Source organism: Aethalodelphis obliquidens, unplaced genomic scaffold (assembly GCF_003676395.1).
Source record: "Aethalodelphis obliquidens isolate GAN/ISIS:26980383/991018 unplaced genomic scaffold, ASM367639v1 scaffold1, whole genome shotgun sequence".
Lineage (NCBI taxonomy): Eukaryota > Metazoa > Chordata > Mammalia > Artiodactyla > Delphinidae > Aethalodelphis > Aethalodelphis obliquidens.
The window spans coordinates 65,863,211-65,877,464 of NW_020837945.1; the positions used below are offsets into that span (position 1 = coordinate 65,863,211).

Sequence of the window (14,254 nt, forward strand, 5' to 3'; positions counted from 1 at the left end):
AAGTAATTATTTTAACCACCATTTATTCAGTCATTCCATAGACCAGACACCATGCTTAGTTTATATATATGACTTCATTTAATGAAAACAACCCCATGAAGTAGACAGAACTGTTCCTATATTAAACATAATGAGAAGAATGTTACATTTGTTCAGTCAAAAGGCGAATGATGGACCCACGAAAGAATCCTTATCTGTCCAACTCTAAAGGCCCTAATTCTTTCCTCAGGGCTTTCTTATTTTACTTGAAAATAAGATAAGTGCAATTGAAAAAGTCTAAATATGCTGACTCTATTCAGACCACTCTCCCTTTAGGAAGGTAAGGCTTTGAGTTTTTGCTTCTCCGTGTCTTATTTCTTCTTCAGAAAATAATGATGCCTTTCCAAGAAAGGTCTGATGGGTAAAAGAAATAGCGGAATGTTAAATTTGGGGGTAAGAGATGCAAAACTTAAAAGAAAAATCAAACCCATTCTGAACTGAGCCTCATTCATAACTAGCTCTCCAGCTCTGGGGTCTCTGCCCACTCATGACCATCTCCTTAACTCTTCTGCCTTCTCTCCTCGCCAGTAACAATCCAAAGACTCTTCAATTCAAGCTCAAGAGCCACCTCCTTCTTGACTAAGCACAGTTCATATCTCGGAATTCTTAAACTATTCTAAACCATTCTATACTACCTAGCACTTAATTTTAAGAAGCTTAAAATTGTTCTTTTAGTGATTCCAGAATACACAAAGATTCTAGGGACTACAATCTTTGTGAAGTAGCAATTATGACTTCGTGCTTGTTCTCTCTTTCCTGACAAATCTAAAACCAATTCTCACTACAATGTAAGTCCTTAGGCTCACTGACTAAACTTCACTTCTTTTTCTTCTCTCTTTTACTCTTCCATTATAGCAATTTTATTTTTAAGATGCTCACTGAATTCATACTAACCTCATAGAAGAAAAATAATGTAATATTTAACCCTAGATACCAAACCAAACAACAACAACAAAAACCTCTGGTCACTATCTTAGTAAAAATTAAAAGGTTTACTCTGTTCTCTTTTGAGCAGTTAGAGAAACTGCTGAGAACTCTTACAGACTATATTCTCCCACTAGTAGGAAATCCTGGGTATACAAGGAACAATGGCTCTTTGAGCCTAAGCATCCTGGAATTTTTATTCAGAAATCACCAAGCTCTTCAGACTGCTCCATCAGAGATCTGAAATAGCAGAGCTGTAAAGAATGGCAAGGTAACACCGGGGGTTACCGGTGTTAATGCTCACACTTGGTATGAGCATTAGTAATGCATGGGACAGTCAGCAGCTAGTGTGCCAAGGAAAAGCATGTCACCATTTGGCACTGCAATTTGCTGACTCAGCAATAAAATAACAGCTGTATAAAATTTCACTGTACAAAAGAACTTTCCGATTGTTTCATCTACTCTAATACTTAAATGGAGGGCCATGTTTACTATGCAAATAAGGAAAGTAAGAGAGATTAACTTGTCCAATATCATAAAGCTTTAAGTAAAAGAACTCTTCATTCACATCAGGCTGCCTCTGCCATTATTTTACAACCTTCCTACTACAGCTGAAAGACCGACTTCATATACCATTACCCACCCCACCCCCCAAGAAGCAGATGTTTCTGAAAATATGATGTAAAAAAGGTCAGTTCCAGAATAATAGTAAGAGAATACATGAATAATCTTTTGTAGTTTTCAGTCCTCAATTATTCATTTATTAATAGCTAAAGAGCTTTTTCCAAAGATACTTTGGCAACATTAGTTTGAAAGTTATCCCAAAGCAAAAGCATATGGAAAACAAAAATATAAAACAATTGATTCTGTGATGTTCAAACAATTTAACTTTTGCTACTAGAAACTGCATAACTTTGGATCTTAACAACAGAGCAGCATTTTAAACACTGCTACCAAGAAACCAAAATCCTCATGAAAAGCTAGAATTCATAACAGACATGCCTCATTAAAAAATTTAAAAAAAAGTCACCACTTTGCCCAATATTGAATTTCCCAGAATGCATGGTATCATGAGCTTCACACCAACTACAATAAAATTGGTCCCTAAAAAATGCCACTGTCTCTCAGGAGCAACAACAGCAAAGCAGTGGGAACAGCTCAGTTTCAGGCACTCTCTTCTGGCCAGAGAACTCCTGGGATCCTCTATTACAACTAAAATTCACTCAGGTGGTATGAATTTCCTATTCTGATTAGAACATAGAATTAAATACCCTATTCTTTAGCACAGTGGATAAATCTTAAATATATAAACCACAAAAGACTCCTCATAAAGCAATGGAAAGGTGGTATGCAACAGAACAACCACTTTCAATTGAAGGCTGTTAAATACAGAATACAATTTTACAAAGCCCCTTATATGTATCCCAAAATGATATGTGCAGTCTTGTTCTCAGTCTCTCAAACACAGCAACACCTTGTGGTTACATTTTTTTGTCTTCTGAAGTCACTCCTCAGAACAATCGATCCATCCAAAACCCAAAAGGCCACTTTGGGCATATGTAAATATTTAGGAGGTATCTGACACTGACATTCTAATTTTAGTATTTCTTAATGATTCAACTGTGACCCTTTTTAACTAGGAGGCTTTTAGAGATGTTAATAAGTCATACTACTAAATAAACTGAACAAAGTCAGCAACGATTATCTATATTAAATCTTCCTTTACCTCCAGAAGAATGTCTCCCGTGTAGAAATAGCAGAAAATTAAAAGTCTACAAAGCCCAGAGAAACCAGCACACCCGGTATGATACAAGGAGGATACAAGGTATTTTTATGAAGCTTTTTAACCTAACAATAGGATTAGTAAGGAAACTAGCTCTGACTATTGTTTCTCATGAAGAGATATAACAGATAGCTATGTTTATGGATGTTCAAAAACAATATAACAGTCTATTGAAAAATATTATTATATAAATTACTTAAAAGAACCAAAAAACCTTATTTTCAGGCATGATTAAGATAGTCTGAAGGGGAAACACTGACCACTGTCAAATTTTCAGGTTTTTAAATTAAACTTCAAATAACTCTTTATCCTAAGTATATGGCTAAGGAACTTCTATTAAAGCAAGATGTCCTCCCCTAAATAAACACAACAGCTTAGAGACATGAAAACAACATAAAAATTAATAAGCAAAAGAAATAAGAAACAAGGAACTGAGGTCCACAGAACATCAGAGTTAGACAAATTCTAAAATAAGCTTATTATTGTCCAGAAATAGGGCCTCTACCCTATGATGTGGAAGCTCTAGCGAGTGTGCAACTGCTCTCATAACTTGGAGCAAAACTATGAAGAAAGAAAGAGAATGCAAACTAAGCAGCTGAATCAGTCAAATCAATCCTAATGTCAACAGCACGATAAAAAATTTTAGGGGCTTCCCTGGTGGCGCAGTGGTTGAGAGTCCGCCTGCCGATGCAGGGGACACGGGTTCGTGCCCTGGTCCAGGAAGATCCCACATGCCGCGGAGCAGCTGGGCCCGTGAGCCATGGCCACTGAGCCTGCGCGTCCGGAGCCTGTGCTCCGCAACGGGAGAGGGCACAACAGTGAGAGGCCCGCGTACCGCAAAAAAAAAAAAAAAAGGACAGATGTTATACATGAGCTGGCTTTTGGAGATGTTTTCCTGTATATCACTTCTAGAAATGAAAGGAAAACATAGGGTGATAGAGGATAAAGGTGAGACAGAAAAGACTCCCAAGTCCTTGATAGTGCAATACCACATTTTCAATCACAGGCAGATACCATGCCAAATGATTAACAAGCATCAATTCTGAAGAACCATAAAATTAATCTTAAGAAAAACAAATCAGTCATTTTTGTCCTTAGAGAGAGGCATAATGGTGTTAATATGGGCTCTGAAGTCAGACCAAGGTTTGAATCACGTATTCTACCACTTAGTATCTATAAAATGTAAATAGCTGCTACTTCATAGGGTTGTTGTAATGATTAAATAACACAGGTTAAGCAGTTTTGTTTTGTTTTGTTTTTTAAGTACATGCCATATAGTGAGTGCTCAATAAATTATAGTTTCTCTGAAGAATTATTGGTAGTGGGAATTGAAAAAAAAAAATTCTTCTGCTATGCTCTTTTACCACCAGGTACATGCCCTACTACAGTGCTGATCACAATGTTCTATAATTATTAAGAGTCCGAGCCCCCCACTTGACTATGAGCTCTTAGGAAAGCCAGACATTACCTAAATCATTTAGATTTATTTCCCTAGTACTTATTAGCAGAGGGTTCAGCACAATGCAGGTGGCCCAGCAAATGTCTGCTCTTGAATTTATATAAAAATCACTTGAGCAGAATTATTAGGATTTGGGAAATGACTACTTCCTGCTAAACAGTTAGTAGTGTTTTAACTTCTTGCACTTGCCATTGATCAGATACAAATCCCTAGGGATAAGGTATATAGAAACCTTAAAAATAGCAAAACAGAATGGAAGGTTTACTAAAAACATGGCAACAACAAGCAGCCAAAACAAATAACACAATTTGCCACATGTGTATCTATTTACAGGTAGGAGAATTACTCTGTTCATAACCCTTTTCCAAGTAATTTTGGTTTCTTCAGAGCATCAATATGCAGCAATGGATAAGAACTGGGCAAGGGACATCTCTGAGGTCTGAAGCTCAATTTACATCAATACATATATAAGTATATTCCTTGAGTACTATTTTACAGTTTGGAAGCACCACTCGCAGTGGACGTAAGAGTCACCTGGGAGAGTTTACTAAGAATGAAGATTCTAGAATTTCACCACTAGAAAGACTCAGTAAATCTGCAGTAGGGCAGAAACTGTATTTTTTTTTTTTTTGCGGTACGCGGGCCTCTCACTGTTGTGCCCTCTCCCGTTGTGGAGCACAGGCTCCGGACGCGCAGGCTCAGCGGCCATGGCTCACAGGCCCAGCCGCTCCGCGGCATGTGGGATCCTCCCGGACCGGGGCACGAACCCGTGTCCCCTGCATTGGCAGGCAGACTCTCAACCACTGCGCCACCAGGGAAGCCCGAAACTGTATTTTAAATAAGCCCCCCGCCCCAATGATTCTTAATGCAGTTCTAGCAACCACTGTTTTGTTTTGTTTTGTTTTGGCTGAGTTGGGTCTTTGTTGCTGAGCACGGCTTTCTCTAGTTGCGGCGAGTGGGGGCTACTTTTCAGAATGGTGCGCGGGCTTCTCATTGCGGTGGCTTCTCTTGTTGCGCAGCACGGGCTCTAGGCATGCGGGCTTTAGTAGCTGTGGCTCGCGGGGCTCTAGAGTGCAGATTCAGTTGTGGCGCACGCGCTTAGTTGCTCCGCGGCATGTGGGATCTTCCCGGACCAGGGCTCGAACACGTGTCCCCTGCATTGACAGGCAGATTCTTTTTTTTTTTTTTTTTCCGCTGTACGCCGGTCTCTCACTGTTGTGGCCTCCCCCGTTGCAGAGCACAGGCTCTGGACGCGCAGGCTCAGCGGCCATGGCTCACGGGCCTAGCCGCTCCGCGGCATGTGGGATCTTCCCGGACCGGGGCACGAACCCGTGTCCCCTGCATCGGCAGGCGGACTCTCAACCACTGCGCCACCAGGGAAGCCCGGCAGGGGGATTCTTAACCACTGTGCCACCAGGGAACTCCCTAGCTACCATATTGTGAGAAAGAACCATAATACCATTTAATTCGTACAACTTTGTGATGTACTCAGATAATCATTTAACAAATGGGAGAAACTAGGATGTTTGAAAGGTTCGTTGGTAATTTGCCCAAAGTAACCCCTTCAATAAAGTGTACCCACAGGATTCAGACCTATCCATTTACTCTAAAACCTGTACCCTACTACTTTGCTTAAGACTATGCCATGAAAATAACACACAGGGGTTAAGGTCCTAAAATCAACCTTCTATTTTCAGCAAAACTGAAAATTTTAAATATTTTACAGAAGATTCTGATGCAAAACTCTTACTTCAAGTTATCTATACTCCTTTTGAACTAATTTTAATTTACTCACATTTTAAATCTTCTCTTAAAACCCAAATTTTACTTTAAACCAAAAACCAGAATGAACCATGCTAATTTTCAACAGTCTGAATTTAAATATTATTTTATTCATGAACTATGAACTGGAATCAAGCACATTTTTTCCTTTTTTCTAACTCAAGTGAACTGGAATAAAATTAAACCAAACCCAAAATTAATAAACATTTTACTTGGTCTTAAGCCTTCACTTGAAACAGTATCAAGATGTATCAATATTTTAGAAACAGGTTTATTTCCCATGGAAGTCTAAAAGGCTTGCAGCATGTGTCTAAAGAGCTTTGGCTTTTAGGAATTAACATTAGAATCTTTAAGTCTTAAACATGCTTATCTGCTTGATTTACAAAAAGTGACCAATTTGGAGCAGGGAGAAAGTAGACAAATACATTAAAATCTTTCTTAATGAGGAAGTTTACCATATTACCAAAGAAACAGTATACCATACATGGGTGGGAAGAGTAAACGGTAAACACTTAAACTAAAGAAACAAATAATTACTTTAAAAAACACAATGATTCACTGAGCAGTGATCACACTTCTGGCAACTTCAGTATTGAACAGCTGTGAATCCAGAAGAAAGCCAAAAAATAGCTCTCACAAAGCTGATATAATTTATTCTAGTCTTTAGTGAGCGTAATATTAAAATCAGCACTCTATAATTTCTTTTTAATGGATTACGTCTGTTCTTGTCCTGACACACATCCCCTCAATGCTCAATATTACCTTCTGACAACCCAAAACCCTGACTCAGTCTTGCTTTCTCCTGAACTACGCACCAAAGTTATCTCCACCCCTAAATCCAAACTGCTTTTCCAACAGCACAGCATACAAATTTACAAGTGTTTTTATATGCATTTTAAAGAAGTTATTAACCTAAAATTTTATGCTATATTTCAAACAGCAGTAAAGGAAAGAGGGGAAGGACAGGATCTGTTTTCTCCCAGAAGACTTGGTTACTCTAGGTTGGTCCCATGTGCTTTATCAATTACAATTTAACAACTATATCCAATCCATGAGGGGAACAATCAAGTTTATCACACGTTTATTGCTGTAACCCATTTTATGCCTATGCACGTAGCAGGCTGTAAAATATTTGCTCATTTATAAGTGAACAGCTTCCTATAGGATTCCACTAAACTTTGAAATCTGCTAAAATTCTTAAAGTCACTACAACAAGTACCTCTAATTCCTCCTCTAAAATGATACAAGACTCTGTAATCTCTCAAAAGGACTGGGTCACTCAGTAGACTGAGAAGAAAATGCAAAGACAAATTCAGTGGTTTGACAATTTTCCCTGGGACCAACCATGATCACCACACATCATCTTCACCAATAACATATTTGTGGAGCACTTGATAGTTTATGAACATGTTTAGACCCATAACCTCACTTTATCCAGGCAACAGTCCTATGGGGGAGGTAGAACCAATAATGAACTGTAGAACTGAAGCTCAAAAGATAAGCAAAATTGCCCAGGTCGTCCAATTCCCAAGTTTAACACACTTTCCAATGCCTATAAAAATGGAAGCAAACCAAGCCATTTATTTCTATTCCAAAATAAATCCATAAAAATAACTCAGCCAACAGTACCACTTAAGCATCCTCACACATTTTTAAAATTTTTATTTATTTAGTTATTTATTTGTGGCTTCGTTTGGGTCTTCATTGCTGCACGCGGGCTTCAGTAGTTGCAGCATGTGCGCTCTAGAGCACAGGCTCAGTAGTTGTGGGGCACAGGCTTAGTTGCTCCGCGACATGTGGGATCTTCCCGGACCAGAGCTCGAAGCCGTGTCCCCTGCACTGGCTGGCGGATTCTTAACCACTGCGCCACCAGGGAAGTCCCCTCACACATTTTAATATAAACTGCAAAAATACTTTCAATAAAAAATTGCTTCGTTTTGCCTGAGACATAAGGCTACCTGATACATAAGGCTATCTAAAATGAGTAAAATGAGAGTCAGAATTCCTCTGAGGAAAATCAAATCAGTGACCTGATAGCAAAAATTTAAGTACTTGAACAGATTCATCACAATACAAAATAATAATCCACTGGTTAACGACAGCTGCTACTTTTGCAGGAACAGAAGAAACATTTCCTGCCTTTTTTTTTTTTGGTGGGGGCACGTCTGCGGGGGCGGGGGGTTTGTGTGGTTTATTCTAAATAAGAAACCTACTGGGGACAGAAAAAGCAGGGAAGCATGATTTTTCTAATCAAGAAACAAAAAAGAAATATGAAGACTAAATCTCTCTACATTACACAGTTTTAGGAATCTCCTATTGATCTGGCTGAATTACAATATTTCCCTTTTTTTTTAAGTTTTAAAAATACTGATTTATTAATTCATTTAAAAATAACAGAAATAACAAAAATAAACCCATTACATGTTAACATAATTAACATACAATATTTCACTTTTCATAAATGTAAAGATAACAGCATATTTGCTTAATAATGATAATTGTATTTATTTTAAAAAATACCCCCAAATCTATGTAATATTTGGTGGTAGATGCTATCCCACATCATGAAAAACCAACTCTGAAATATGTGCAAATATAAATACCAAATTAGCACACTGTTCCTCATTCCCAGTTCTAAACAGCTTCCAATGGTACCCAGCACCAGTTACTGACCAACACAGGGTTGTCTAACTCAACACACTTTCTTATTATCACCTTCTCTCTCCCAGAACAGGAATCATTCACATTGTTATACTCTCCCCCCCACTCCCTTACACTTGCATTATTCTTATGTCAATTAAATCCACCTCAGACAACAGACATCCTAGGTTACTTCACCTTCTGTCTGTTTGTTTTCAAGTTGTAGTTACCAAAAGAAACTTTCTCTCCCTTTCTTTTCCCTATCACTTCATTCCACTCAAGAACTAAAAAAGCAACCTTAACCACAGCTGGTAAGCAAAAGGATAGCACTTCTGCTCTTACACCAGTATCAAGAGAAAGTAAAGCCATGAGTTAAAAAGCCAATCCCATCCATCTATTAAGCTCCTGAAAGTACCCAGAAAGATGTCAGTTTCCCATAGTCTCTATCTACTTCTCATCTCCCTCAGATTAAATCCCTTTATCAATCTAGTAGTACCAGCATTTGGAAGAATTTTTCAAAACTAATTTTTAGGGGGGGTTTTAGTTTTACTAAAATAATATTATAATATGATATTATATTATCAGTAATAATATAATATAGAGAATATTATTATTCTCTATTATTTTTCACTATAGTATGTAGATATCTGAGCTAATTATAATTATGGCTTAGTTAGGCTTTTGTAGGATAGCCTGGGAACCTAATTATTTTTATTTCACATATTTACAAAACTTTCAGTGAAAAAGTATGTTTTGAGTTCCAAAACAACTGATGAACTTTTAAAACACAATCTGTTTACAGGCTAAGACTATTCTGTATAATCTGGGAGGAAAATAAACATAAAATGTTACAGTTTAACTTGTTAAACTGTTAAAGTGGAAATGAGATAGGGTACCTCCTAAGAACTTTACAAGAATCTCTTTAACTATGAAAAATAAAATAACCAGGTAATAAGAGTTCTGTCAATTCCATTTCCATAAGGAACACCATACACTTTCAAATAGTGGTTAATTAATTTTTAGATTACATTTATAACTACATGAGTAATAACACTACGTTTATAGTTAATAAATATGCCTAAGAGAAAAATATATTAAATAGCATTGTTCCAACTGATGCTAATCCTTTGGAATCAAACCCATATTGGTTTTCATATTTACCCCTTTCTTCCTTCCTCCAAAAGCTGACAACATTCCCCAGTACTCTGCCCACAAAAATGGACTTTAGAGAACAGAACAATGCCATTTAAATAGGACAAGTCCCAGGCCCATCTTTCCATGGAGGAAGAGTAATGACAGATCAACTGGGTCAATTCACAAAGCAGAGTCCACTCTGCATTTCTCCTCACAAAGCTCTGCTACAAGAGAAGCTAACTGGGCTCTGTTAAATAAAGAGCATTGAAATGACACAGTCTTACACTCACAGTGGGACTATAATAAGAGTTGGCTTCAATTGCCACTGCCTAAGAAGTATGGCTGATCCTCTTACTAGTGGGTCACAGAAGAGCATGCTGGGACACCCCCATGCCAGGGTAGAGTAATTCTCACACTGCTGACTCATAACTTATAATGTAAGAAGCCTAAGAGGACTTAAAGAAAAAGAACTCTCGTCCTTGGGAAACACCTACCTTGCTAACCTTGCCTTTTCAGATGGTCTCTGTCATCTCCTACTGTTACCTACATGATCCAATGATAAACCAGGACAGGACCAGCGTAAGCCTATTAGCAGTGACTGCTGGCTAAGTTCCTTTTTTATACCATACCCCCACAATCTACAGAAGCACTGGAACACATACTCTGAAGTCAATGGGAAAGTGAGTACCATTTAAAATGAGAACAAGAGAGACAGAAATGCAATCCTATACTTCAAGTACTTGTATTTTAATAAATCATCTGTGTGTGGCTTTATAAAATATTCTCATATGTGTTTGTGTTACATACAACCTTTCTAGTTTGTAAGTATTCTCTCACATTAATGGCACACAGTAGGCTAACTGTAGAAAGTTTCAAAAATCTTGAGAACAGAAAAAGAAGATGCAGTTGAATTTTTGCTTCACATACATTGTTATTGATTAATTCTTCACATGCTTAATAAGCATTATCGGGGCTTCCCTGGTGGCACAGTGGTTAAGAATCTGCTTGCCAACGCAGGGGACATGGGTTCGAGCCCTGGTCCAGGAAGATCCCACATGCCATGGAGCAACTAAGCCCGTGCGTCACAACTACTGAGCCTGCACTCTAGAGCCCACATGCCACATCTACTGAAGCCCAAGCGCCTAGAGCCCGTGCTCCGCAACAAGAGAGGCCACCGCAATGAGAAGCCCATGCACCACAACGAAGAGTAGCCCCCGCTCGCCGCAACTAGAGAGAAGCCTGTGCGCAGCAACGAAGACCCAACGCAGCCAAAAATAAATAAATTTATTTTTAAAAACATGAGCATTCTCTGTGTACTAAATAGGTATTGTGCTAAGAACTGGGGTCCCCAAAAATGAATAAGATAAATAAGAACCCTTCCTTCATGGAGTTTTCTGTTCAAAGAGAATTTAGTTATTTATTTATTAATGAAATCTGGATTCAATATTTATTCAAAATCTGGGTTCAGTATTTCCTGTAACATAATAGAGCCAGACACCTTACTAATTATTTTCACATAATACCTTACTTAACCTTAATAATCCTGTGAAGTTCATGAAATTACTTCCACTTCACAGATGAGGAAACTGAGACTCCAGGAAGTTAAGAGACTCATTGGAAATCACTAACTATTAAGAGGGGCCACATTAAAACAGCTATTCTAACTCCAAGTGACGACTCCGTTACTAATAGATCAATCTGCTGCTAAGAAAAGGCCAAACAGGAAAAGGTACCACTGGCTGCCCAGATTATGAAATTAACTTTAACAAGAAACGAAGTTCCAAAAATCTTTTTAAAAACATTCTGGTGCAAATATATACAAATAACAGGACCAAGACTGCAATGAAGACATTTCTGAGTTGATTCCCTTCAAGACTCCATCCAATACAGCCCTCCATTCTGTGCACATTCATGCTTCACAGATGAAATACACTGTAATAAAAGTTAATTATAAAGTAAGTATCTGTAGCACCATCATACTTTCTCACCAGTTTCCATTATAAAAAAATGAAACTACGAACCCACAGAAGAGCTTAATGGTAGAGACAGTTTAAGGCTTCAGAGATTTGATTTGGTAAACAGTCTCGTGCAACTTATGATCTTGTAGATCAACAAGGTCAACAGAAAGCCATGTGAACTATTACTCTTAAAATGTTACTTTAAATCTCATCAAGGAGAAATATACTATTTCCCCCTATTTTTGAGACCCCCATACACACAACCCATAGTCACATACCTTTGCCCCAGGCCCCTGCATTATCCAAAAAGGAGCAAATAAACATTAAGGGAGAAAAGAACAAATGTACCAAACAATCCAGGTACTATAACAAATAGAGAAGAAATAGTGGACTTCAGAGACCAATAACAGCAGTTGAACCTTGACAAATTCATTAATATATCCATCAAAGCAAGTGAAGCAACATGCTCCTGCAATAAACTGTGTCCCAAGGAGACAACAGAACCCATAATTTACAAATGTCCTTGGAAACCTGAAATGTTTGATTCCAAATTTTAAAAAGAGAGAATATTTTAGTTGGGCTATTCCACTTCTTGGGTAGGATAAATATTCCACATAATCTAGTCAACAACATAAATGGACTCCAGAAATTAACCTGGCACTAACATCTTAAGCTTTCCTTTAGTGACAGATTTTCTCAAGTCATATTTCTGGGAGAGTGTAATAGACAATGCTTATGTCCAACACATGTACATAAAGCCTAATTTACCACTAATTTTCTAATTTTTCAGCTTATGTTTTCAACTATGAGTAGTGTTGTTACACTGAGAGTTAATACACACAATTAATACCCTCCCTCTCTTCTCTAAAAACTTCCCACCTCTCACTGGGTTGAGCACCTGAATGTATTCATCCAAGTAGTTATTTCTTCCTAGACTAGACAGTGGAAAATCAACAACAAACAACAAACTCCTTGCTTTCATGGACCTAGAGTCTAGTGAGAAAAGCAAAGATTATTTATACAAATAATTATCCAGTTATATAACAAATGAGATAAGAGTATGTAAAAGAGAACTACAGGATTCAAGGAAGCCCATAATGGAGGATCTAGAACCTAATTAGGGTTGGGTCACCTAGAGAGAGTGATATATTTTGGTTGAAATTTGAAGAAGTGTGAAGGGGGGAGGGACAACAGGATGGGAAAAGATAATAAAGGCATGTTAAAAGAAAGACATTGAAGGAGTTCAGGAAAATAGGGGACTAAAAGAAGGGTAGTCAGTCACAAAGACAATATATTGCATGATCCTGTTTACATGAGATGTCCAGAATAAGCAAATCTACAGAAGGTAAATTGGGGGTTGCCTGGGGTGGGGGGGGGGGGGGGGGGAGAAGATAGGTAATGATTGCTAATGGGTTAGAGATTTCTTTGCGAGATGAGGGAAATGTTCTAATATTAGATTGTGGTGATGATTGCACAACCCTGTAAACAAACTAAAGATAAATGAATTGTACCATTTAAATGAGTGAATTTTACAGTATGAAAATACATACTCTCTAAAAGTGGGGGCACCCAAAGCCCAAGGCAGCGTGGTTAGAGCTAAGTGAGCAAAAAAGAATGGAGGCAGGGGATTGGAGAAGAGGCCAGGAGCTGTATTACTAAGCAGGTTTGTAAACCATTTCAGTATCACTAGATTGAATTAAATGACTTCTTGTCTGATACCTCAGTATACATTCACTGCAACTCAGAAATGGTCATTTGAAGAATAGATCCACTATCTCCCCAACTTTGGCTTTACAGCAAAAACAGGTAGTTTAACTACTTTAGCTATCAGATACTTTAAATGAAACTGATGTCACTGAGAGATGAATGGTTTCTAATTAAGCAGATTATTTATAAAATTAGACATTTTGGCAGGCTACCTCTAGAAAAACAATGACCATCAGTGAAAATAATACACTACGGCATGGTTCCTAACACTGCTCATACGTCTAAAAGCAATTCTGAAGGAAAATGGTGAAAAGACAACGTATTGAGAACTCTCTATGATACTCCTCAATATGGTAAAAAGTAGAACATGAAAATGCCATAGGTAGCTATGGAGTTGGGAGTGGCAAGGTAGGGGAGGGAGGGTCCAGGAGAAGTCCGCAGCTAATTTTTTTTACCCCCGAAAGCCCCTTACACACCACAGGTGAACCTCAGCAAAAGCTGAAAAGGCCGATGTCTTCAAGATTATACTAAATTGAGGGAAAAAACAGAAGCCCACAAAAATGGAATGTACCCATGGCTTAGTGGTGGAAAAAATGCTCAGAAAGGATTACACTGGTTAATAGACTTCTTTACCTACTATACCCCTCAGGCTACAGAAGAGTGGTTGAAAAACAATGGCCACATTAGTAGAAGACAAAGATATCCAAACTAAGGTGCAAAAGAAAGAATTCACTGATAGACATTGTATCAAAACAAAAGATCTGGAAAGAGCTGCCCAATTTAACCATAAGAAAGTTGAAAAAAACTGACACAAACACACTACAGGAA

General features: G+C 38.0%; 1 protein-coding gene across 9 annotated transcripts in view; it reads right to left on the bottom strand.

Moving 5' to 3' along the window:
- The window catches only part of GSK3B (glycogen synthase kinase 3 beta), a 202,189-nt gene that overhangs the window by 133,760 nt on the left and 54,175 nt on the right, over nucleotides 1-14,254 (bottom strand). The gene's annotated exons all lie outside the window — the stretch shown is intronic.